An 11100-nucleotide genomic window follows, 5' to 3' on the forward strand; every position below is an offset into this window, starting at 1 on the left:
TTTGGATGATTATTTAAACAGATTTATTTTAATATCACTAAACAAAATGCTAAATATAAACATTGTACTTTCAAGATTAAAACTTTCTCATGATGCTGTTATTCATGTATCCCTGTAATAACGTGTAATATTGCGCTCATCTAAATAATGAAAAAGTACATCGTAAACAATGTGTTTTGTGACATTAGGAAATGAGCAATAGAGCATGATATGAAATGATAGACTTTTTATTTTGTCTATACAATATGTGACATTCCACAGCTCTATCTTCACATAATCATTCATTCATCTATTAGATGTCTATTTTTAGACGTCTATCAGACGTTCGCAGTTTTCACCTGGTTTTATCCACGTTTGGATGTATATATATATATATATATATATATATATATATATATATATATATATATATATATATATATATATATATATATAAACAGATAACGTTTGCTGGGAAGTAGTCGGCCTAATTTGAATGGAAATGTCCATGTTTTTGTTTTGAAGTCCATCCAAACACAAATGCGTAAATAAGCAAGAAGATGCGGCGAAAGCCTTCAGATGTTGTGCATTGTTTTGGCACACTTGGAAACTGGGCCGAAAGAGCCTATATGCGAGCGTATATCCGAATCAGGAAAGTGAAAGGTCTTGTTTTAAATAGCAGCCATGCGCAACGGTTAGTGAGATGTTGCACTGTTGATTGGCAAACCTAACAGGGTTAGGATTTCCCCGTCTCAACCCACGGACTTTACAGAGCGGAAATGGTGCATCGAACACTTAACCAACATTTCCTCCTCCTCTGGCGGTTGGGGTTTTCTCAACACCAAGCGTCGCTTACACGTAGCCCAGTCTGCAATAACAGGCTATATCGACGGAAAAACAATGTTATTCGATCAACCTTCATCCGTTAAACATGATTGCAACAGCCTGTCGGTGCTGTGACGTGGGTTTATTATCATGGGCTCGGGGTGTTGTGCAATTATCTTTTGCACTTTGAGCAAAATGGATAGCGGTGGGACTTTCCCATGACCATGTGTGTGTAGTGTGGAACAAACGCCCATGCAAATGACAGTGCTAATCAATCGGTTTATATAGGGATGCTGCAGAGAGAGAGTAGGCGGCAGAAGAGTTTTCTGTGTGTATGTATTTGTGTGTGTGTGTGTGTGTGTGTGTGTGTGTCTTATCATCTACAGCAGGTGCAGGAGACATGATTCAGCATCCTCAATCTGGTACTGGTACCAAAATGACTCACCAACAGCAGATGATGTGGACCCAACGAGAAAACGGGAAAATTAAGGTAGGTTTGAAGAGGTGAGTGATAAAAAGCTGATCAATTGCTGTGATGCGCACGTGGGTGGACGTTTGTGGGGTTGAAAATTGTAGAAACGTGTCACCCCTCCTTAAATAAATGAAGATAAAAGGATGTTATCATGTTAGAGAGCTGAATTTTTACTTTTAGAAACACACAAAAAATGATGTTTGCTGTTTGGTTAAACTACTTATTTAAAATGAGCTCAAGCAACACGATTGTTGAGGGATTTTTGTGGACATCTTAACTGTTTTATGTTCAGTCCACTTATATTTCTAAAAATGAATTAGTCGGCTTAATTCCTTTATGTTGTTCCAACACAAACTGATAATGTGTACAGCATTTTTGCTGTTTGTTTAAACTACTTATTTAAAATGAGCCAAAACAACACATTTCTTAATTTATTTCTGGAGAAAACCTCAACATTTCATGTTCAGTCCACTTAAACTTGTACAAATAAATGAGTTAATTAATTATTTTATGTTGTTCCAACACAAATTGATTCTGTGGATTTTTTTTTTAACAGCAAACGCAGATTTGATCATGCTTTTTTTACATTTAAAATATAATTGAATAAGTTTGAAGTGTTGAAAATTGTAGAAACGTGTCACCCCTCCTAAAATAAATGAAGATAAAAGGATGTTATTGTGTTCGAGAGCTGAATTTTTACTTTTAGAAACAGAAAAAAATAACGTTTTGATGTTTGTTTAAACTACTAATTTAAAATGAGCTGAAGCAACACGATTCTTGAGGGATTTTTTTGAACAACTGTTTTATGTTTAATCCACTTATATTTATAAAAACGAATAAGTCGGCTTAATTCCTTCATTTTGTCCCAACACAAATCGATTATGTGTAATCCAGCATTTTTGCTGTTTGTTCTAAACTACTTATTTAAAATGAGCCAAAACAACACATTTCTTAATTTATTTGTGGGGACAACTTAATCGCTTCATATTCAGTCCACTTAAACTTATAAAAATAAATGAGTTAATTAATTATTTTATGTTGTCCCAACACAAACTGATTATGTGTAATCCAGCATTTTTGCTGTTTGTTCAAACTACTTATTTGAGGTGAGCCAAAACAACACATTTCTTAATTTTTTTTTCTTGGAAAAACTTAATCGTTTCATGTTCAGTCTACTTAAACTATAAAGGAGTTAAATAATTATTTTATTTTGTTCCAACACAATTTGATTCTGTGCCTTTTTTTAACAGCGAATGTAGAATTGATCATGCTTTTTTCACATTTAAAATATAATTGAATAAGTTTGTGGGGTTGAAAATTGTAGAAACCTGTCACCCCTCCTAAAATAAATGAAGATAAAAGGATGTTATTGTGTTCGAGAGCTGAATTTTTACTTTTAGAAACACACAAAAAAAAAGACTTTTTGCTGTTTGGTCAAACTACTAACTTAAAATGAGCTGAAGCAACACGATTCTTGAGGGATTTTTGTGGACAACTTAAATGTTTTATGTTCAGTCCACTTAAATTTATAAAAATGAATGAGCTGGCTTAACTTTTCCATGTCCCAACACAAATTGATCATGTGTAATCCAGCGTTTTTGCTATTTGTTCAAACTACTTATTTAAAATGAGCTGAAACAACAGTTTTTACCTGGGATAACTTATTCATGTCATGTTCAGTCCACTTAAATTTGCAAAAACAATTCAGTTAGTCAATTATTTTATGTTGTCCCAACACAACTTGATTCTGTGGATTTTTTCTGACTGTGAATGTAGAATTTATTTTGCTTTTTTCAATTTTTTTCAAATTGTATTTTAACTAAAATTAATTTGCAAGGATGCATTAATGAATTAAAAGTGCAAGTAGATATATTTATGAAAGCCTAAAGAAACGAATGCTGCTTTATTAACTTGCTGTTTATAAAAAAGCTGAAAAGGGCAGGGAAGCAAATTTGTAATCAATTTTATAAATTTTTTCATTGTTTTATAACATTTTGTAATTTTAATTAAAGGTTGAGTTTTTTGACAAATTACATAGATGCATTGAATTATGAATGAATTAAAAGTGAAAGTAAATACATTTATGAACGCCTCAAAAAATTAAGGCTGTTTTATTAACTTTCTGTTTATAATAAAGCTGAAAAAAACCAGTTATAAACAAATCTCTAATTGATTTTATAGCTATTTTAATTCTATTTCCTATATTTGATTACAAGGTTGAGCTTTTTGGCATAAATTAATTAGCAAGAAAGCATTAATGAATTAAAAGTGACAGTGAATGGTGTTTCATAAAAATCCCGGTTTAAGCAAGTGTCTAATTGATTTTTAGCCCTTTTTTAATGACATTTTAACTACCTTTTATTACAATGTTGAGCTTTGTAATCATATCTTAATGCAAGAATGCATTACTGAATTAAAAGTGACAGTAAATATATCTATGAAAGCCTCAAAAAATGTATTTTATAACATTTCTGTTTATATTAAACCTAAAAAAGTAAGCAAATGTCTAATTGATTTTATAACTCTTTTTTTTTTTACTTTTTCCACAAGGTTGAGCTTTTTGCATATATAATATAGAAGTATGTATATAGAAGAATGCATTAATGAATTACTATGACTTATTTTATTATGAATTACTATGAATTAATGAAAAAATGAAAGGAAGGCTGCTTTATTAACTTTCTGTTTGTAACTGCATTTTTTTGAGCTTTATTATAAGCAAATGTCTAATTGATTTTATAACTTTTTTTTACGTTCTCCACATTACAAGGTTGAGCTTTTTGGCATAAATTAATTTGCTAGAATGCATTAATGAATTAAACTTGACAGTAAATGCTGAAAAAAAAAAACCTCAAACAGAGGCTGTTTTATTAACTTTTTGTTTATAATAATCCTGAAAAAGCCAGTTATAAGCAAATGTCTAATTGATTTTAGAACCTTTTTTTCTACTTTTGATTAAAAGATTAAGCTTTCTAACATATATTAATTAGCAATAATGCACTAATGAATTAAAAGGGGCAGTAAATGGTGTTTTATAAACGTTCTGTTTATAATAAAGCTGAAAGATAATTGACTTTATAACTGTTTATTGTTTAATGAGGTTTTCTACATTTGATTACAAGGTAGGACGTTTTTGACACAAATTGCATAGATGCATTAATTAATTAAGTGAAAGTAAATTCATTTATGAAAACCTCAAAAACGAATGCTGCTTTATTAACTTTCTGTTTATAATAAAACGGAAAAGGCCAGTTATAAGCAAATGTCTAATTTATTTATGACCTTTTTTTTTTAATTACATTTGATTACAATGCATGAACTAAAAGTGACTGTAAATACACACACAAATATATATAAATCTATATATATATATACACACTACCGGTCAAAAGTTTGGGGTCAGCAGGATTTTTAAATGTTTTAAAATCAGCTGCTCCTCACCAAGGTGGCATTTATTTGATCAAAAATACAGTAAAAATAGTTTACGAAATAATAAATTAAAAATAATTTATTCCAGTGATATTTATACTGAATTTCCAGCTTCATCACTCCAGTCTTCAAAGTCACATGATCCTTTAGAAATCACTAATATTAATTATTATTGTTATTATTAGTAGTATTATTTTCTTCTTCTTCTTCCTCTTGTTGATATTATTAATAATGGTAATTGTAATAAAAGCAATATTGACTGGAGTAATGATTTCATTTCTAACTACACAAATAATAAAGCAGTTTCTGACCCCAAACTTACTGGTAGAGTTAAAGTCAGAATTATTAGCCCCCCTTTGAATTTTTTTCTTCCTTATTAAATATTTGCCAAGTGATGTTTAACAGAGCAAAGAAATTTTGAAAGTATGTCTGATGATATTTTTTTCTTCTGTAAAAAGCCTTATTTGTTTTAATTCGGCTAGAATAAAAGCAGTTTTTAATTTAAAAAAAAACATTTTAAGGTCAAAATTATTAGACCCTTTAAGCTATAATTTTTTTCAATAGTCTACAGAACAAACCACTGTTATACAATAACTTGCCTAATTACCCCTAACCTGCCTAGTTAACATAATTAACCTAGTTAAGCCTTGAAATGTCACTTTAAGCTGTATAAAAGTGATAATTGATTTTATTGAAGTGAGAATTGATTTTATAACACTATTTTAATTACATTTTCAACATGTGATTACAAGGTTGAGCTTTTTAACATATTATTTTGCAAGAATGCATTATTGAATTAAAAGTGACCGTGAATTGTGTTATATAAATGTTCTGTTTTTAATAAAGCTTAAAAAGCTAGTTATTTAAGCAAATATATAACTGATTTTATTTCTTTTTTATTACATTTTCAATAAATAAGTACTTTGAACAAGCTGCAAAAACAATTAGCAGTCCACTGTAAAAAGTTATTGTTGTCAATTTGCTGTTGTTGTTGTTGTTGCTGTTGTTGAATAAAATAAAACTGCTATAGTCATCTCAACTTCTCAGTCCAACTAACTTAAAGTTTTTATAACTTAAGAATAATTAGTTGAAACTTGATTAACTGATTGATATTAGTTAGAGTAACACAAAAACAGCTGTTTTCATGACTTTTTGTCAAATAATTTTTTACAGCACTATAAAAAATGTGTTCCACACAATTCCAACACAAATCCATTAAGTTAAGTCTTTGGTTTTTACAAATGTAAGTGGATTGAATAAAAAACAATTAGGTTGTACCAAAAACAACGTAAGAATTGTGTTGTTTCAACTCATTTTAAATAAGTACTTTGAACAAGCCATTTTTTGAGTGAAGGAAAAATTCTTTCATTCAGAAATTCTCTTTATCACTTAAAGTCAGCATGAACCGGAGAACACACACACACACAATTAGAATATTTATATATTATTATTATTATTATTATTATTATTATATACTTAGAGAAGAGCATTTAAATATTCATAAAGAAAAAAATATCCACTCTCACTGTCAAAAATACTGGTTGCCTTATTTTTTTAAGCTGAATCAAATGAATGAGTCATTAAGGGTGCTTTCACACCTACACTTTTGTTTCGGAACGTGTCTCATTTGCCCAGTTAGCGCGGTTCGTTTGGCATATGTGAACAGGGCAATCGCGCTCTGTTCCGCGCCAAAGTAATCGCTCCGAGATCGCTTGAGTGAGGTGGTCTCGGCTCGATTAAAACGAACCCTGGAGCGGTTCGATTGCAGTGAGAAAGCGATCCGATCCGAGCGCTGTTATATCAGTGTTTTATGGATATGTAATAGGTATACGGCTATATGAAGAGAGAATTATGAGTAGGGCGGGAAGTTTCGCGAGTCTCCGGATGCCCGCAAACGAGTGATGATCTCCCGGTAATCTCACGTCTCCCTCCCGGTCCTCAAATAGGCATCGTGGCGCACCCTTTTCTCCCCTCCCCACCGCGTCTCTCCTCAGACATGTCGCGTGCGCACCTTGTCAATCACCACCAAACCACCACCTCTCCTGACAGCTTAGCGGGACGCTGCAAAATAAACCCTGACACTCTGACCAATGTGGGGAGAGTTTACTCACATGTGACTTGTTTTAGCTCTTTTGGTCCGATTAGAAACTTTGCAGTGTGAAAGCGAACCGCTCCAAGAGCAAAGAGCAACAATGTAACAATTGTAATCTCTGTTTCGGAACAACTGAATCGATTCACAGGTGTGAAAGCACCCTGAGGTTGTCTCGGCTCAATTGAAACGAACCCTGGAGCGGTTCGATTGCAGTGAGAAAGCGATCCGATCCGAGCGCGGTTATATCAGTGTTTTATGGATATGTAATAGGCTTACGGCTATATGAAGAGAGAATTATGAGTAGGGCGGGAAGTTTCACGAGTCTCCGGATGCCCGCAAACGAGTGATGATCTCCCGGTAATCTCACGTCTCCCTCCCGGTCCTCAAATAGGCATCGTCGCGCACCCTTTTCTCCCCTCCCCACCGCGTCTCTCCTCAGACATGTCGCGTGCGCACCTTGTCAATCACCACCAAACCACCACCTCTCCTGACAGCTTAGCGGGACGCTGCAAAATAAACCCTGACACTCTGACCAATGTAGGGAGAGTTTACTCACATGTGACTTGTTTTAGCTCTTTTGGTCCGATTAGAAACTTTGCAGTGTGAAAGCGAACCGCTCCAAGAGCTAAGAGCAACAATGTAACAATAGTAATCTCTGTTTCGGAACAACTGAATCGATTCACAGGTGTGAAAGCACCCTAAAACTAATATTAAACTGACTTAAAGAGCTCGTGTTAGGCATTAAAAAAAGTCATATTTTAGTTTTGGGTGTCAAAAACCCTATCGTTGTCTTATAATATGCATTTATTTGTACCTAAATATCCCAAGGACTCCAAATGAATCACTGAGCAAATCATATGGTTCCCAAACCCCTCCTTTGCGTGAGGCTAATCTGCACTGATTGATCTGATGGCCCAGTCTGTTGTAATTAGTCCATTGAGACGGCAAAAAATGCACATCACAGCTAATCAACTTTGTGTAATAAGTTACAATGAAGTAAAAACATGTTGTCATGACTTATTGATCGGATAACTTTTACAGGTTTTGACTTGACCGGATGGGATTTGATGAGGAAGTGAGCTGAATCTCCCTGAAGCAAAGAAGGCTGGAGTCTTGATGAGGAACAAGGAAGCCAATCATTTGTATTTGCACTACACCAGAAGTGATGTTAGTTACTTGTGAGTTGTTTAACTAAACACTCATCTCCTAGAAGCAATCTGCTTTGGTTAACAGAGAGCTATATTCAATATTCTGTTCAGGACAAATACAAATCACCCGTTTTTATGGTGCTTCTGGATGTTACACTGAGCTCTTGGCTTTGAGAACTGAATTCCAAGGGTGTCTGCTTTATATTCAGCCCACGGAGTTCAGTTCTTAAGTTTGGATGCTCACGGCCGTCTGAACACACTCACACAGACACATACACACACCACTGGACTGGAAGGTAGTAATGATGCACTTCATTATGCACAATTCTTGACAGATTCCCTTTAGTAATTTGGCTTTCAGTTTAGAGAGGACTGTCTGTTTTAGTCGGAGTGCATTTACATGGCTTGAATTATTAATACATCACTTGTGTGTTAAGTATGAACGCTGTTTAAGTGGATTCTGTCAGGTTGGGCATCATTTGTCTCTGCTGAGTATCCTTGCTGTGTGTTGTTTTGTTGTACAGTGATTTTTATGATGTAAATCATTTATGTGTGATGTCAAAGGGTTATAGGCACACACACACACACACATATATATAAACAGAGACATTGGGTTGAAATCAGTATTGTTAGCCCCCTTAATTATTAGACCCCTGTTTATTTTTTCCCCAATTTCTGTATTTCTATACAGCTTAAAGTGACATTTAAAGGCTTATAACTAGGTTAGTTAGGTTAACTAGGCAGGTTAGGGTAATTAGGCAAGTTGTTGTATAATGATGGTTTGTTCTGTAGACTATCGAGAAACAATTATCTTAAAGGGGCTAATAGTTTTGACTTTAAAATGGATTTATAAAATTTAAAAACTGCTCTTATTCTAGCTGAAATAAAACAAATAAGACTTTCTCTAGAAGAAAAAATATTATCAGACATACTTTGAACATTTCCTTGCTCTGTTAAACATCATTTGGGAAATATTTAAAAAAAAAAAAAAAAAAAAAAAAACAAAGGGGTGCTAATAATTCTGACTTCAACTGTATATATATATATATATATATATATATATATATATATATATACATACATACATACAGTTGAAGTCAGAATTATGATTATTATTGACTTAATTATATAAATATATAATTATTTATATAGTTGTTTTATTTCGGCTAGAATAAAAGGTGTTTAATTTTTTTAAACACCAAATAAACAAATATTTTTTAGGGTCGATATATTTTTAAGGCTATATATTTTTCGATAGTCTACAGAACAAACCATCGTAATACAATAAATGGCCTAATTACCCTAACCTGTTAAGATAACCTAATTTACCCAGTTAAGCCTTTAAATGTCACTTTAAGCTGTGTAGAAGTGTCTTAAAAAATATCTAGTCAAATATTATTTACTGTCATATACAAATAAGCATATATATATATATATATATATATATATATATATATATATATATATATATATATATATATATATATATATATATATATATATATGTGTGTGTGTGTGTGTGTGTATGCATGTATGTATGTGTATTTATGTGTATATGTTCGTATGTATGTGTGTAAAGAGAGAGAGTTTTGATGTTACCTTAACATTTGCCATGTTAACTTTTCTGGCTATTTCATGGCGACATTTAATATTACTTTTCTATAATAATAATATTTAAAAAATAAGGGTTACTTTTAATAAAAATTCTACCATTTTTTTGCAATATTTACTCACAAATAACAAAAGTTTGCATTTACATAATATATTTATGTGTACTGTGTATATTTATGTAAAAATGCTCACAGATAACTTTACGTAAAATACACAAGAAATATATTTACATATTTATATATAATTTATATTATATACATATAAAAATAATCGCGATTAATTGCATCCAAAATAAGTTTGTTTTGACATAATGTGTGTGTGTGTGTGTGTGTGTGTGTAGGCTACTTTATGCAAATTCCTCAGAGATTTTGCTCCATATTGACATAATAACATCACGTAGTTGCAGCAGATTGAGATCTGATGACTGTGGAGGCCATTTGAGTACAGTGAACTCATTGTCATGTTCAAGAAACCAGACTGAGATGATTCACGCTTTATAACATGGAGTGTTATCCTGCTGGAAGTAGCCATCAGATGATGGCTACACTGTGGTCACAAAGGGATGGACAGGGTCAGCAATAATGCTCAGGTAGGCTGTGGTGTTGACATGATGCTCAATTGGTACTAATGAGCCCAAAGTGTGCCAAGAAAACATTCCCCGCAGCATTACACCACCAGCACCAGCCTGAACTGTTGATACAAGGCAGGATGGATCCATGTTTACATGTTGTTGATATTAAATTCTGACCTGTATATGTACTGTTGTATGTAAATTCACGGTAAATTACTGTGAGGTACTTCATAATAACAACAATTCTGTGAATATTTCTAAATATTAAAAACATGCCTGCATTAGCATAAAAATTAATGCGTATTAATTTCTAAGTTGAATAAAATATTTATGGTGTTTAAAGATATTGCCATTTTTACAGTAATTGCTGTAATCTTAATGCCTGCATCCTACAGTATTGGGTCATTTATGTTAATATAGTTATGTTACCGGCGAAGCAGTGGCGCAGTATGTAGTGCTGTCGTCTCACAGGAAGAAGGTCGCTGGGTCGTTGGTTCGATCCACAGCTCAGTTGGCGTTTCTGTGTGGAGTTTGCATGTTCTCCCTGCATTCGCGTGGGTTTCCTCCGGGTGCTTCGGTTTCCCCCACAGTCCAAAGACATGCGGTACAGGTGAATTGGGTAGGCTAAATTGTCTGTAGTGTATGAGTGTGTGTGTGTGAGTGTGTGTGTGCATGTTTCCCAGAGATGAGTTGTAGCTGGAAGGGCATCCGCTGCGTAAAAATGTGCTGGATAAGTTGGCGGTTCATTCCGCTGTGGCGACCCCGGATTAATAAAGGGACTAAGCCGACGTGAAAATGAATGAATGAATGAAGTTGTTACCATAGCAACTGTCGAATTACCACAACAGATTAAGTTGATTTTGCTAATCCAAATGTGCACCATAGACATGCTACGTAAGTAGCTATCTCTTAAGAGCAATCACTATCTGTTAGCTACTACAGCAGGGCCGTTCTCCAGATCTACCTGAGCTCA

At 33.3% G+C, this 11100-nt stretch overlaps 1 non-coding gene across 1 annotated transcript; it reads left to right on the forward strand.

Moving 5' to 3' along the window:
* Positions 1-8105: 8105 nt before the first annotated feature.
* On the forward strand, positions 8106-8185 carry dre-mir-146b-1 (microRNA 146b-1). Its single transcript, NR_034203.1, has one exon. It is a non-coding gene; the product is annotated as a microRNA 146b-1 (primary transcript).
* Positions 8186-11100: the final 2915 nt, after the last annotated feature.

This window comes from Danio rerio, chromosome 21, assembly GCF_049306965.1.
Source record: "Danio rerio strain Tuebingen ecotype United States chromosome 21, GRCz12tu, whole genome shotgun sequence".
Taxonomy (NCBI): Eukaryota; Metazoa; Chordata; class Actinopteri; order Cypriniformes; family Danionidae; genus Danio; species Danio rerio.